Source organism: Eleutherodactylus coqui, chromosome 13 (genome assembly GCF_035609145.1).
Source record: "Eleutherodactylus coqui strain aEleCoq1 chromosome 13, aEleCoq1.hap1, whole genome shotgun sequence".
Classification (NCBI taxonomy): Eukaryota; Metazoa; Chordata; class Amphibia; order Anura; family Eleutherodactylidae; genus Eleutherodactylus; species Eleutherodactylus coqui.
Genome location: NC_089849.1, coordinates 12721314 through 12737747, shown reverse-complemented (window position 1 = coordinate 12737747; position 16434 = coordinate 12721314). Strand labels below are relative to the sequence as shown.

The following is a 16434-nucleotide window of genomic DNA, read 5'->3' as shown; positions in this document are numbered from 1 at the left end:
GATCCAAATGGTGCATGATGGACCCCACGGACTCATAATTGGGACCACCAGGGCTCCATCATGTTGACGGCAAGGACAGCCTGGCTAAGCAACAACTTGCTGACCGGTTTCCAGGTCACCGCAGGAGAATTTCCTTCTATGCGGTGCAGGATAAAGCGAATCTGAAGTAGAGGGTTTAGAGCCTCTTGTCACATCTCATTGGCAGAGTAGCGATGCATGCAGAGAGAGTCTTACCGCCAGAGCCGGGACATAATCAATCACTTTATGTCCTCCACCTGGGTTACGGAGGCCTCACAATGCATACAGGTTGTCAGTCATCGGGGAGGGTAATCCGGCATGCATTTGCTGGAGGATCCGCGGCAGAAATCAGAGTTTTCTGCCTTGGATGTGCGGTTTGACCTGCCGCAAATCCACAAAAGTAAGCAGCACGTTATTCTTGAGGCGTCTTCCTCTGCGGCACGAACAGCAATCTACACGAGTTGTTCCCCGATGCTTGCAAACGGGACTACAAATAAGACTACAACACCCCATTCACACGAGGTAGAGCGTCATCGCATTCTAAGTGGTCACGGACTTTTAAACAAAACTCGTGCGTATTTGATCGCCGGTCTGATAACTAGCAAAAGTACAAATCACTTTATTTACATAAAAGTCTGTTTTTGTGCTGAAAAATCCCTCTAAACTGCTGGCCACTAGGGGGCTTCCTTCTAATACTGCCTCTAACAAAACATACCCCAAAACAGGTTACAGGAAGTGTGTGGGGGTGTCTTTGCTTTCTGTGCGTCACGCTGCCTATAGATGTCTATGGAGAGGAGAGTGGGGAGGATGAGAGAGACACAGAGACATACACAGATGTAGCCGCAGCTTCGAGTAAATGCTTTTAGGTCGCACAGCTACTGAAAGGACATCTATACAGCTCAGTAGTGCTATATAATGTCTTATATACTGCTGCTATTTATGAGGGTACGCAATAGAAAGATTGATGAGATCCTGCTCTCCTATCTGTACAATGTATGCAGAAATTATAGCAGCAGGCTACACCCAGCAGCTTACAGATTGAGAAGAAGAGATCCCGCTCTCCTATCTGTAAACTGGTGGGTGTAGCCTGCTGCTATAATGTCTCTATACAGTGCACAGATTGAGAAGAAGAGATCCTGCTCTCCTATCTGTAAACTGGTGGGTGTAGCCTGCTACTATAATGTCTCTATACAGTGCACAGATGGAGAAGAGATCCTGCTCTCCTATCTGTAAGCTGCTGGGTGTAGCCTGCTACTATAATGTCTCTATACAGTGCACAGACAGGAGAGCAGAATCTCCTCTTCTCTATCTGTAAACTGGTGGGTGTAGCTTGCTGCTATAATGTCTTTATACAATGCACATATAGAGAAGAAGAGATCCTGCTCTCCTATCTGTAAGCTGGTGGGTGTAGCCTGCTACTATAATGTCTCTATACAGTGCACAGATGGAGAAGAATAGATCCTGCTCTCCTATCTGTAAGCTGGTGGGTGTAGCCTGCTGCTACAATTTCTACATACAATGTACACATAGGAGAGCAGGATCTCTTCTTCTCTATCTGTGCACTGTATAGAGAAATTATAGTAGCAAGCGACACCCACCGCCTTACAGTTAGAGAAGAGATCCTGCTCTCCTATTTGTGCACTGTATAGACACATTATAGCAGCAAGCTACACCCACCAGCTTACAGATAGGAGAGCAGGATCTCTTCTCCATCTGTGCACTGTATAGAGAGACATAGTAGCAGGCTACACCCACCAGCTTACAGATCTAGAGAAGAGATCCTGCTCTCCTATGTGCATTGTATAGAGACATTATAGTAGAAGGCTACACCCACCAGCTCAGAGAGAGAAGAAGATATCCTGCTCTCCTATGTGTGCAGTGTATGGAGGCATCATAGCAGCAGTCTACACCCACCAGCTCAGAGATAGAGAAGAGATCCTGCTCTCCTATGTGTGCAGTGTATGGAGGCATCAAAGCAGCAGTCTACACCCTCCAGCTCAGGGAAAACTGATAATTACAGATGGATTATGCAGGGGGAAAACTGATGAGGAATTCCGCATACAAGTCATATAAAGGCCAGATATAGTGTTATTCCTCAATTACACACATGACAACTTATTCTGAAACCTCAGGTAGGTTTTAACGCTTATTTCAGCACAAAACCTGTGCCGAAATCCATGTCAAAAACTGAATGTATGAGCGAACCCCAAATGCCTTCTACATGCTGTATCATTATAGCTGGCTCAGGAAACTGATGACTAAACCAAATTAAGAGGGGATCAACATTTTCAGCCTTCTATTAAAATCCTGTAGACATAATACAGAACAGGTTTGCAGTTCACTAGTTTTTATTACGCAGCAGAGCCAGCTGTTGGCATGAACATGGGATGAATCTACCGCCTGCCAATATCTGTCTGTGAAGCCACATTGCCCGAAGGGATGGAGTGGCAAAAGCGAGCGCCGAGCTGGATAGACGTCACCCAAGAGCTATGCCTCAGTGAAGGGCTCTGTCAGTGGCTGGAAGATGGAATGGTACAAGTCCCATTTGTCACGCTGTTGCCCAGGGAAGGAAGGGGTTAACACAGAGATGACGGATCAGCAAGAATGTTTGTGAAAGGAGTTGGGCGGACGGCCGTATGGAAGTCATGTGGTAGAACTGAAAGTGTTAATAATGTAAACTTCTCTTTTCCCAGCTTTTGGTCAGACAGAAGATTGTTAAAAGACGTGGCGCAGCAGCAATGTGTGCCACCCAGAAGAGGGGCCAAGGCTAGATGGGCGTGGGATTGGAGGTCTATAAAGAGGGCACAGCAGCCGGTAGAGAGGCACACAAGTCTATGCGGAGCACAGGGGGCAGAGAGGCGCCCAGGTCTATGCGGAGCACAGGGGGCAGAGAGGCGCCCAGGTCTATGCGGAGCACAGGGGGCAGAGAGGCGCCCAGGTCTATGCGGAGCACAGGGGGCAGAGAGGCGCCCAGGTCTATGCGGAGCACAGGGGGCAGAGAGGCGCCCAGGTCTATGCGGAGCACAGGGGGCAGAGAGGCGCCCAGGTCTATGCGGAGCACAGGGGGCAGAGAGGCGCCCAGGTCTATGCGGAGCACAGGGGGCAGAGAGGCGCCCAGGTCTATGCGGAGCACAGGGGGCAGAGAGGCGCCCAGGTCTATGCGGAGCACAGGGGGCAGAGAGGCGCCCAGGTCTATGCGGAGCACAGGGGGCAGAGAGGCGCCCAGGTCTATGCGGAGCACAGGGGGCAGAGAGGCGCCCAGGTCTATGCGGAGCACAGGGGGCAGAGAGGCGCCCAGGTCTATGCGGAGCACAGGGGGCAGAGAGGCGCCCAGGTCTATGCGGAGCACAGGGGGCAGAGAGGCGCCCAGGTCTATGCGGAGCACAGGGGGCAGAGAGGCGCCCAGGTCTATGCGGAGCACAGGGGGCAGAGAGGCGCCCAGGTCTATGCGGAGCACAGGGGGCAGAGAGGCGCCCAGGTCTATGCGGAGCACAGGGGGCAGAGAGGCGCCCAGGTCTATGCGGAGCACAGGGGGCAGAGAGGCGCCCAGGTCTATGCGGAGCACAGGGGGCAGAGAGGCGCCCAGGTCTATGCGGAGCACAGGGGGCAGAGAGGCGCCCAGGTCTATGCGGAGCACAGGGGGCAGAGAGGCGCACAAGTCCACACGGAGAACAGGTGGCAGAGACGCACACAGGTCTATGCGCAGCACAGGTGGCAGAGAGGCACACAGGTCTATGCGCAGCACAGGGGGCAGAGAGGTGCAAAGGTCCATACAGAGGGCAGCAGGTGGCAGAGGGGCAGGCAGGCCTATACAGAGCGCAGCAGGTGGCATAGGGGCAGGCAGGCCTATACAGAGGGCAGCAGGTGGCAGAGGGGCAGGCAGGCCTATAAGAAAAGGGCAGGCAGGCCTATACAGAGGACAGCAGGTGGCAGAGGGGCAGGCAGGCCTATAAGAAAAAAAGGTAGGCAGGCCTATAAGAAAAGGGCAGGCAGGCCTATACAGAGGGCTGCAGGTGGCAGAGGGGCAGGCAGATCTATACATTGAAAACAGCAGCAAGATATACTGTATAAAGTGAAGGTTTAGAAGTAGTTAAAGGGGTATTCCCATATCTGCTTTTCATAGCAAAGATGGGATATGGCCACTTTGGCTACTGGGCACCAGGCTGGAGGCTACGGGGGGAGCTCAGCATTTAGCGCAGTGCTGTTTATGTAGTTCTCATTGAAGTGAATGGGAGCTACAGGAACAGCGCGGCGGCAGATCGCTCGACTGACAGGTAGCTGGAACAGAGCGGCAGGCAATAGTTCTCCAATCTTGGCCATGAGAAGCCAGATGGGAATACCCCTTTAATGGATGACGCACACATACAAGATCAGCACAGACAGCAGAGACGCAGGTGTGACCGTAAAACTAACCGATCGGCTTCCCCAATGGCGTCCAAACAGAGAAACGAGAAAAACAAGATTACAAATTTTCCAGCAGGTTTACATTCCGCAGCCGATCTTCACATCCATCGCTCCGAGGAACTGAATTCTGCTTCAAGAATATATATCTATATGTCAGATTACGGCACGGGGAATAATTCTACCGCTCCATGAGTCACTGGCACCTCGGCGGGGCTGACTCAATCTACTTAGCAAATAATCATTTTACCACCTCAGGTTTCCATGAGGCCCCACAACCGGCAGCTGCGGCGCTGCTTACTGATGATAATCTCAGATTTACGTCACCGTTTGGCCTTTTCTCGGTGTCCTCCTATTATTTCATGCAAGTAACATTAGAGACACGTGTCCTAAACCGCACCACATAAGATGCCGACCCTCGGAGGTGTCCGCCATAACTTGTGACGGATACGGCACGCCATTGTATATACCGGTTGTGCCGCTGCACACAAGCCGTCCATCACGAAGCGCAATGCATCGGCGCATCAACAATGGTGCAAAGAGCATAGTCATTGGAGAGCTGAGCTATGGAAGAACGCTCTACGGAGTGATGAATCACGCTCCTCCATAATCAGATGGCCGTACCTGGGTGTGGAGGACGCTGGGGAACGCCCTTTACCTGACTGTGTTTGCCAAAAGTTATGTACAATGGAGGATTTGTTACGGTCTGGCGATGTTTTATATGGTCTCGGTCTTGTGGTTGTAGTGAAAAGAACCAGGAACACGGAGGTGGACCCTGACCGTCCTGACAATAATGTGCTGCCGGCAATGTGGTAATACTCTGGGAATGGTCGGCCATACTTCCAACCAGACAACGAGCCTCATAACAAATCCAACTCTGTTTTACATTGGTTTGAGGACATGGATGCTCCACCATTGGACCGGCCTGCAGAGTCCCAACCTGAACCTATTGACCATCTTTCGGAAGAACTGGAACGTTGGGTCAGGAAATATAAGCAGCGCCCATATTCTTTGACAGAACTTGCCAGAAGTTGGCAGGATGAATGGAGGGAAATACCAGCTGAAGTATATCAGACGTTAGTAGAGAGTATGCCAAAGAGAATATCCAATGTCATTAGGGCCAAAGGAGCCCCACTATGTATTAATATAATGGAGATAATGACTACTTGTGATTCTTGCTCAGGTTAAAGTTCGGCGGGGCGTTTGTGTTGATGGAGGTAAGCTGCGGGCAAACAGCTCTGTCGGCGGCTTATTTGCTGAGGAACAATAGCGGTCAGCCAGATAATTAACCCTTTCCAATCCACTGTCTGACGTCTGAAGACATTCTGATTGAAGGCTGTACAGCTCTGATGTTGGAAGACGTCCGGCAGGGTAATCTTACTGTATATTACTGGCTGCTCTGTTGTTGGGGGCCTCTCCAGCATGTCACATACCGCAGTACTGGCTATAGCCAGCAGATGGCACTATCGTAAAATGGCAGAAAGAGAAGACCCCCTAGGTAACCCTGAATCCAAAATTGGATTGCAAAGGGTTAACTCTCCCAACTTCCGCAGAGGTGGACGCTCGGGTCAGCCGAGCTTTTATGAGTTTTCCATGGGCAACGAGCCCAAGCTGCCACTAGATACCTTTGGTGGCAGGAAGAGCAAAAGGATCGGGCGTTGACATTCAACATGCTCAATCCTTTCCCACAACATCATCTGTTAGGAGAGTCTGGAGGCCCCATACATATATGATCATAGGCTGGTCCCACCAAAATTGTCAGGTTGGGACGTCTTTTCCCTAATGTGTACGGGGGCTAACAGGAGGATTTAGCCAATTGGATCACCGTTGGTTCAATACGTAATAGGACAATACATCCCTACAGCAAGACGCCATCCCATACCAGGTCACCCGAGGCACAGGCCAGAGGATCAATAATTCAGATCGGTGTACTCCGGAGTATACAGTGATTCACTGAGGAGTATACAAAACACATCTCCAAAACTGGGTCCAGATGACATCATCAAACTCACAGGAAGTCACTCTGCATCTCTATGATGTCACTTCCTGTAAAGTGACCAATCTCCAATAAGGGCCCCTTTACACGGGTGCAGAAGCATTGCTCCTGTGATGTTAAACAGTAGCGCTGACCGCTTAGTGAATAGAACCAGAGTACCCCGGAGATCACTACATCCGCCCACAGGCTGCCTATTTACACGGTCCAATTGCCGGTCTGTTTTCACGCCTGCCTATATTCAATGACCAATTATCATTCGTTGATCAGTCGCTGGCCGCATTTACGGTTATCGTTCAGTATATGAGGGCCCTAAGCCACGCATATAAGCCGCGTCGGGGAATGGATCTTCCCGTACTACATGCGGTCTTCAGCCCACGGCTTAGGACACGTTGAGCTCCGTGCGGGATGTCTGGAGGATCCGATAACAATTCCTTATTACAAAACAGTAGGAGATACATTTAATTAAATCCTCTGCAGAACCCCTCCCCCCACATTGCTAAAATGTGAATCTCGCCAACTGCGACACTTACATGGGTGCAAAATACACAAGTAAGCACTTCCTAGTGAGGAGACCAGACGCATGCAGACTGCAGTCGGAGGATTATATATACGTATATATTACGTATATATGTGACCGCAATAGGCAAAGTGGAGCACGGCGCTGAGAGACACTGCTGGCGGCAACTTATAGGCATGGAGCACGAAGGTTGGGAAAACCCAACATGCCGATCACGGCAAAGTCAGGACACCTCTGTATGTAGTAGATGGACAGCAAGTCCCGGCCGGTTTAGTCAACATTCATCTAATGTGTATGGCCATATTAATGCATGTAAAATAAATGAAGTAACTGGCCTAGATTTAAAAAAAAAATTAGGTATGCAGCTCCTATGCAGAGCTGTGTCTCCATGGTTACAGACTACAAAACCTCTGTGTAGTCTGATCTCGCAGCCGTGTTACTCCACTCCCGCTTGATATCATGCGGGAGTGGAACAACATGTACAATGAAGCATCTTTAATGCAGAAACTCATCACAATTACAGAAACATTGTGCGCGATGTAGTTCAGATTTCCATGAACCTACACTGTACTCGCCCCTGATAATAAAGCCTTACAGACGGAAGTTTGCGCCTCGAAGACAACAAAAATGAAAGCAGAAGCAGTCAAGTGGCATCATGACTGAAACCGGGAACCGCAAACAGTCGAAACGAAACCAAAACCCTTCGCAGACAAAACAGAAATCAGATCCAAAGCAAAGAACCCATCCAACTTTAACTTTCGCAACTCAAAAACATGACACTACTATATATTATATACTAACTGCAAGATATTTAAGGGCCCCTATAGCTTAAAGGGGATGTCGGAGAGGTTTCTTTCTTTTTCAACATCCTGTTCTCCTTGCAACATAACAAACAGGCATATACTCACCCCTCCCAGGTCCCTGTATCTTCAGTCCTCCGCGCCCAATGTTTGTTTACAGGCTGCAGTCAGCCTGTGTACGAGGCGTTGCAGCCAATGACAGAGCTCAGGGATCGAGCATGGAGCTCTGTCATTGGCTGCTGCAGTAGCCTGTCATGTCCTGTAAACGGGATGCTACAGCTTGTAAGCAATAGGTCATGGGTAAAGACCCAGAGCTGGACACAACGAAGAACCAGGAGAGGCAAGTATACGTCTGCTTGTTATGTTGTGACATGAGGAACAGAGTTTTGAAAAAATAAAAAATATATATCCAGACAACCCCTTTAAACAGCTTTTTAGCAAGATAATAACTCACTCACCGATGCAAATGTTTCCGGAGATGTTAACATAAAGTAGGCTCTTCCCAAATCGATAGGTCTGATAACTGGGGACAACAGACTGTCTTCAACTTTACAGCAAATGGAATGAAATATAGACTGTAGTGTTAGAGTCCCTTTAAAAGGCGGGGTTTAGACAACCCCTTTTACATACCCTATTAGCATATATTGTGTTATCTAGAACTCCAAAGGACTCAGCGTTCCGAGGGTTACACCGTAGGCCCATTGATTGTTTGAGCAAGGACTCATTTCCCCTATAATCCCATCAGAAGGTCCCAACAAGTCATCCAATGTTATCAACATACCTGCTGCTAAATAGGGGCCCCAATTAAGTGGATAATGCCATGATGTCCTTTTGGCCAGTTACAAGTGGAGAACCGTGCCCCCATCCTGCCACACAGAATCCACATCCCATCACTGATGAGAAAATATATGCATGACATCCATTGCAGAACTTCAGGAAGCCAGATTGAGAGTCCCAAGGGTGCTAGATTAAAAGGGGTATTCCAGGACTTCTACTATTGATGATCTACGCTCAGATTCAATGGGAGCTGTGCCTGCAGTACCAAACTGGGCCACCGCAATACTGACAGCACTATCTGCTTCCAGCGCAGGCTGTAGTGATAGCAGTGCTGAAAAATCAGGTGATTGGCAGGAATCCCGAAAGGCAGACCCCCGCCGATCAACTCTTGCTAACCTTTCCCGACGATGGGTCATCAATAGTAAAAGTCCCAGAAAAACTGGCCTCAAAGAGTACCTGCACTTTCAGTTTGCAGCACTCTGGCTTCGTCGGTCATTTTCGGCTCCTCCTGGCAGATGAAGACGGCTTCATAGAACAAGCGCTATATGGGGCCATCTTCATATGCCGGAAGGAGCCGAAAACGGCCTATGGAGCAGGAGCGCTGCAAACTGAAGGTGCAGGTATTCTTGAAGGCCAGGGCCACGCAGCAACTTTTAGCCTTGATAGAAACTGTGTGACCAAAACCCCCGCTGTGTAGCGCTCATATTGAGTAGAACGCGGTTGTATTGCGACTTGAAGGTCTCAAAAAATTCACAGAGGTTGGACTTTGTTCTGACCTGCGGTCTCCGTAATCTGCAGCTCACACTGTGACCCTCTTCACTTCAATGTGAGTGCGGGGCCACAGGGCTACCAATAATTTGTGGTCGCACAACCCACCATGGCCAAAAGTCACCGTGTGGCCCAAGTCTAGTAGAACTTTGGTCACATCCATCATCCATGCATCAGAGGGCCTTTTCACGTGGAACGATTCGCGTTCAGTTTATTGCTGGATTGTGCGAAACTGAATAATCGGTCAGTGTAAACACGGTCAGCGCCTAAACTACGAACGATGATTTGTTTGCCTTTCAGTTTAGGCATGCAGAAAAATCAAATGACGGTCGGCCGATCTAAAAAGGCAGTCATTCATCTATGAACAACGTCCTGTTTACTGTGAATGGAGGCGGACTACCGCAAGCCATCTCCGCCTCCATACACTCAAAGATTATCGCACCTATGTGAAAGCCATCTCTGGCCCGCTCCGCCTCCATACACTCGAAGATTATCGCACCTATGTGAAAGCCATCTCCGGCCCGCTCCGCCTCCATACAGTCAAAGATTATCGCACCTATGTGAAAGCCATCTCCGGCCCGCTCCGCCTCCATACAGTCAAAGATTATCGCACCTATGTGAAAGCCATCTCCGGCCCGCTCCGCCTCCATACAGTCAAAGATTATCGCACCTATGTGAAAGCCATCTCCGGCCCGCTCCGCCTCCATACAGTCAAAGATTATCGCACCTATGTGAAAGCCATCTCCGGCCCGCTCCGCCTCCATACACTCAAATTATCGTACCTATGTGAAAGCCATCTCCGGCCCGCTCCGCCTCCATACAGTCAAAGATTATCGCACCTATGTGAAAGCCATCTCCGGCCCGCTCCACCTCCACACACTCAAAGATTATCGCACCTATGTGAAAGCCATCTCCGGCCCGCTCCGCTCCATACACTCAAAGATTATCGCACCTATGTGAAAGCCATCTCCGGCCCGCTCCGCCTCTATACACTCAAAGATTATCGCACCTATGTGAAAGCCATCTCCGGCCCGCTCCGCTCCATACACTCAAAGATTACCGCACCTACGTGAAAGCCATTTCCGTCCCGCTCCGCTCCATACACTCAAAGATTATCGCACCTATGTGAAAGCCATCTCCGGCCCGCTCCGCCTCCATACACTCAAAGATTATCGCACCTATGTGAAAGCCATCTCCGGCCCGCTCCGCCCCCATACACTGGAAGATTATCGCACCTATGTGAAAGCCATCTCCGGCCCGCTCCGCCTCCATACACTCAAAGATTATCGCACCTATGTGAAAGCCATCTCCGGCCCGCTCCGCCCCCATACACTAAAAGATTATCGCACCTATGTGAAAGCCATCTCCGGCCCGCTCCGCCTCCATACACTCAAAGATTATCGCACCTATGTGAAAGCCATCTCCGGCCCGCTCCACCTCTATACAGTCAAAGATTATCGCACCTATGTGAAAGCCATCTCCGGCCCGCTCCGCCTCCATACACTAAAAGATTATCGCACCTATGTGAAAGCCATCTCCGGCCCGCTCCGCCTCCATACACTCAAAGATTATCGCACCTATGTGAAAGCCATCTCCGGCCCGCTCCACCTCTATACAGTCAAAGATTATCGCACCTATGTGAAAGCCATCTCCGGCCCGCTCCGCCTCCATACACTAAAAGATTATCGCACCTATGTGAAAGCCATCTCCGGCCCGCTCCGCCTCCATACACTCAAAGATTATCGCACCTATGTGAAAGCCATCTCCGGCCCGCTCCGCCCCCATACACTAAAAGATTATCGCACCTATGTGAAAGCCATCTCCGGCCCGCTCCGCCTCCATACACTCAAAGATTATCGCACCTATGTGAAAGCCATCTCCGGCCCGCTCCGCCTCCATACACTCAAAGATTATCGCACCTATGTGAAAGCCATCTCCGGCCCGCTCCACCTCTATACAGTCAAAGATTATCGCACCTATGTGAAAGCCATCTCCGGCCCGCTCCGCCTCCATACACTAAAAGATTATCGCACCTATGTGAAAGCCATCTCCGGCCCGCTCCGCCTCCATACACTCAAAGATTATCGCACCTATGTGAAAGCCATCTCCGGCCCGCTCCACCTCTATACAGTCAAAGATTATCGCACCTATGTGAAAGCCATCTCCGGCCCGCTCCGCCTCCATACACTAAAAGATTATCGCACCTATGTGAAAGCCATCTCCGGCCCGCTCCGCCTCCATACACTCGAAGATTATCGCACCTATGTGAAAGCCATCTCCGGCCCGCTCCACCTCTATACAGTCAAAGATTATCGCACCTATGTGAAAGCCATCTCCGGCCCGCTCCGCCTCCATACACTAAAAGATTATCGCACCTATGTGAAAGCCATCTCCGGCCCGCTCCGCCTCCATACACTCAAAGATTATCGCACCTATGTGAAAGCCATCTCCGGCCCGCTCCGCCTCCATACACTCAAAGATTATCGCACCTATGTGAAAGCCATCTCCGGCCCGCTCCGCCTCCATACACTCGAAGATTATCGCACCTATGTGAAAGCCATCTCCGGCCCGCTCCACCTCTATACAGTCAAAGATTATCGCACCTATGTGAAAGCACAGGAACCATCATTATCCCGTGTAAAACAAAACCCAAGAGACCAATTAAAACAAAGGGTTTCTTCTCGTTAACCCGGACCGGGGTGCGACTTCTCTCCCGCTGCATCTTATTGCCTGTATATACCGTATAACGCGCCGCTGATAACCTCTAACTCCACAATGCAGCAATCTCCCCCTCGTTCTATGGACCATTACGACATTATCTACGGACTGTAATTGTCGCCACTTTGGTTGGTTCTTAATGCCAGTCTACAGGTAATTATCGTTACGATTCAAGCAATTCCAAGCGTCCCTAATACCAATTACCCGATGCAAATGACCAAACCACGAGTGATAAAAGCTCATCATTGGTGAAAATTACCGGTCCATGCATAACTGAGAAGGTTGGGAGTCGGTTATCACTCATCGGTGGGATAAAAATATAAAATGGAGTTGTGCAAGAATAAGCTTACATATGGAGGATTTGCGGTGGGAATTCCTGCGACAGTCCCGATCACCTAGACGGGGTTTGCAGAATTACTTCCACCTCCTGCAGAATCCCCCCCCCCCCATTCATACATGTGGCAGGAATTGATTTTCAGTTGGAGAAAATTTTGCCAAAATTTTGCGGCAGGGTGCACAGACCCTACGGGGCTCCTTTACAGGATAGCTCGCACTTTATATAGTCAATACACAAGTGCACGGCATTAACCTCAATAGTGTAACTCCATACGTGTCATCAACATACAACGCAGGACAGACTGCAGGAGACAGAGGGGACAGATGGTTCCCTGAGGTGACAGAAGAATTAGAGATTAGCAAATTGTGTGTCTACATATCTGCTCCTCGTACATAGATTATGAGATTACATAGATCCAACGATTGATTGATATGGGAGAGATGGATATTACGCCTGTTCATATCTCGCTTCAGTCTCCGTCCCAGAGTTCGACCTGAACTGCTAAGAACATAGACTGGCGGAGGACCAGGAAAGCCTTAGCATGTCACTGCCGGCGGAGGACCAGGAAAGCCTTAGCATGTCACTGCCGGAGCAGGAAATAACGGAGACCGGCGGAGGACCAGACAAGTGTTGGCTCAAACAACACCAAAAGCAGCACCTAGAAGGGAACCGAGAGCGAACCATAGGCTTCCATTACTCAAAAGGAGACCAATAAGACCCCGGTTGAGTGGAGTTCCGCTAGTTTCCTGCATTTGTGCCGGAGGGTATTACATCTGTTCACATCTTGCTCAGTCTATGTCCGAAAAACAGAGACTGGCGTTGGCATGTCCCTGCCAGAGCAAGAAGAACAGAGACGGGTGGGGGACTAGAGAGGTGTAGCCAAAAACGGCATCCAGAAGAAAACCTGGAAGGGACCGTAGGCTTCCATCACTCAAATGGAGACCAATGAGGTCTCTGGATGAGTGGGGTTTCATTAGTTTCGGCATTTGTGCCGGAGAGAATAATATAATCGGCTAGGCTCTCCGGCAGAAATGCCAGAAACCTTATTGGTCTCCGTTTGAGTAATGGGAACCTACGAAGATGGAGGCCTAAATTAGATGCCCTTGGACAGATGTCCCTGTTGCCATGATATTAAGATATGAGTAGCTTCCTTGACCCCCACCTGCTTCTATGGTAGCGGTTAAGTGTCGATGCCACTACGGTCACCACTGCAGCCAGTGACTAGCTGCAGAGGGCAAGCAGGAAGAACAGAGATTAGCAGGGGACCGACCGGGAAACGCTGGCATGTCACTCCCCGAACAGGAAGAACAGAGACCAGCGGATGACCAGGAAGGTACTGTGATGTCCATGCTGAAGCAGGAAGAGCAGAGATTAGCAGGGGACCGGGAAACGCTGGCATGTCACTCCCCGAACAGGAAGAACAGAGACCAGCGGATGACCAGGAAGGTACTGTGATGGCCATGCTGAAGCAGGAAGAGCAGAGACCCGCAGGGGGCTGGGAAGGTGTTGGCATGTCACTCCCCGAACAGGAGGAACAGAAAATGGCAGGGAACCGGGAGAGCCTTGACATGTCACTGCCGGAGTAGGAAGAACCAAAGACTGATGGGGGATGGGGAAGGGGTTATGATATCTCTACTAAAGCAGGAAGAACAGAGCCCGGTGGGGGACCGGGAAAGTGTTATATCATCTCTACTGGAGCAGGAAGACCTAAACACCGATGGAGGACCGGAAAAAGCCTTGACATGTCACTGCCGGAGTAGGAAGAACCAAAGACTGATGGGGGATGGGGAAGGGGTTATGATATCTCTACTAAAGCACGAAGAACCAAACACCGATGGGGGATGAGGAAAGCGTTATGCTATGTCTACTGGATCAAGAAGAACAGAGACCGGTCGGGGACTAGAAAAGAGTTGGCATGTCACTGCCGGAGTAGGAAGAACCAAAGACCGATGGGGGATGGGGAAAGGGGTTATGATATCTCTACTAAAGCAGGAAGAACAGAGACCGGTGGGGGACCGGGAAGGGGTTACATCATCTCTACTAAAGCAGGAAGACCCAAACACCGATGGAGGACCGGGAAAGTGTTACATCATCTCTACTGGAGCAGGAAGACCTAAAGACTGATGGAGGACCGGGAAAGCGTTGAAGAAACGAGATTGGCAGAGTGTCGGCACGGGAACAGACGGGGATCGGTAAGGCCAGTATTAATACTTTAGTTTTTTCCCACCACCGTAATCATCTTATTAAACTCCTTGCGTTGGCCAGCCGCCACGTCTTCATATATAACAACCTGAAATTAAAGGGGCGCCCATATTGGAAAAAAGATAGTTAAAAATGGCAGCAATTGTGTTAAAAAAATTAAAAAACCGCACTACCCCCCCCCCCCCCAGGATACGGCTGCCGCGGTCCTCCCGCTATTAGCTTACAAACAGCTGCGGCCAATCAGAAGCCGCGGGCGTCACATGTCGTTCTCCTGGCACCCTGGCCCCAGCACTCGAGCGTTGATGCCAGGAGAGCCGCGGCACCCGGTCGCCTCAGCGGTCAGGTGGTAGTTGTTCATAAACCAAACCTACGCGGACGGCGGCGGCGCCGGGGGAGCGAACAGGCGAGCAGCGCGACTTTTAACGCATTTTTTAAAAAAAAATATTAAACCGCTAAGTAACTTCCGGAGTCGATTCGTGTTTTTAGCCGTCACTCCGGAGACACGAAATGTAACGACTCGGAGGCGGATATCCAAGAGTATCGACCGCGGCGATATATGGAGACATATATACATTATATCACGCCTGCTGTAGAGGGGAGCACGTGACACCTTCTATAGGGCCATCCCACCATATAGGGGGGCCCCCAGGCCCCCCGGTGCTGCACACACTGCCATACGGGGATGAATGGCTGCACGGCCGCGGAGACACACTGATGGAAATCAATGGAGATTAGGAAGGATGCCTATATTTAGCCGCCCCACCCCCTCCTCATCCTCCCGCATCCCCCGGCAGCCGGCAGGGCTTTAGCCGCAGCACTCGGCCCCTCCGTCTGCAGCCGCTCTTCTCTTACCTCTCCCCGGTGCCGCTCGGTTCGGCTCGGTCACGTCTCGTCAGTCAGACGCAGAGGGGGCGGTGCGTGCGCGGGCCCGGCTGTGACGTCACGTAGGACCGCAGGATGCGCGCACCCGGAAGTGAGGGAATCCGCGAGCGCGCAGAGAGGAGCCCGTGGGCGGGAAAAGCTGTGAGGGAGGAAGGTGTGAGGGCGGCGGGATGAGCCGGGGGCGGCCTGGACGTGAGGTAACGGACAGGAGGGCTGCGGGTACAAGGGGGCCCCACTCACACGGGCGTCAGGAGGAACTTATTTAACCCCTCAGTGACCAAGCCTGTTTGTGCCTTAGTGATGGCGCCACCTGCTGGACATCTGCCATGTGTCACTTTACCATAGAATAACTCCGTAAAGGTTCTGCACATCCCGGGGATTCTGATGGTTTTCCCCCACATTTTGTACTTCATTCAGGCGGTAAAAATAGACAGAATTTATGTATATTTATTAAAAGCTCCAAAATTGGGAAAATTTTGAAACCTTTTTTTTTTTCCACATTTTCAACCGTAGTATGTCAAATATGTGCGAACACGCCGGACACGTTCCTGAGGAGATATACATTCCCGTCTGTTTACTTTATTCTGGAAGCACATGGGGAAACTTTAGTGTTTTTCTTTAACCATTTAGGAGACGTACAAATGGAACATTTTGAGGAACATTTTGTTTTCCTGCACCAAGCCAAGATTGCAAAGACTCATGGGTGTCAGACTGGATTCACACGAACGTATATCGGCTCTGTTTTCACGCCGAGCCGATATACGTCGTCCTCATCTGCAGGGGGGGGGGGGATGGAAGAGCCAGGAGCAGGAACTGAGCTCCCGCCCCCTCTCCGCCCCTCTGCACTATTTGCACTGAAAGTGGGTGGGGCTAGGTTCCAAGAATTAGCCCCACCTCTCCCCATTGCAAGTAGTGCAGAGAGGGGGCGGGAGCTCAGTTCCTGCTCCTGGCTCTTCCAGCTCCCCCCCCCCCTGCAGAGAGAAGCGCCGTATATCAGCCAGGCGTGAAAACCGAGCTG

At 50.6% G+C, this 16434-nt stretch overlaps 1 protein-coding gene across 1 annotated transcript in view; it reads right to left on the bottom strand.

Moving 5' to 3' along the window:
* Positions 1–15467, bottom strand: part of DNAJC5 (DnaJ heat shock protein family (Hsp40) member C5) — a 28437-nt gene extending 12970 nt beyond the window's left edge. The window contains exon 1 of the mRNA XM_066587608.1: positions 15387–15467. The gene's annotated coding sequence lies outside the window, so the exon portion shown is untranslated. The remainder of the gene's footprint in view (positions 1–15386) is intronic.
* Between the last annotated feature and the right edge of the window lie 967 nt (positions 15468–16434).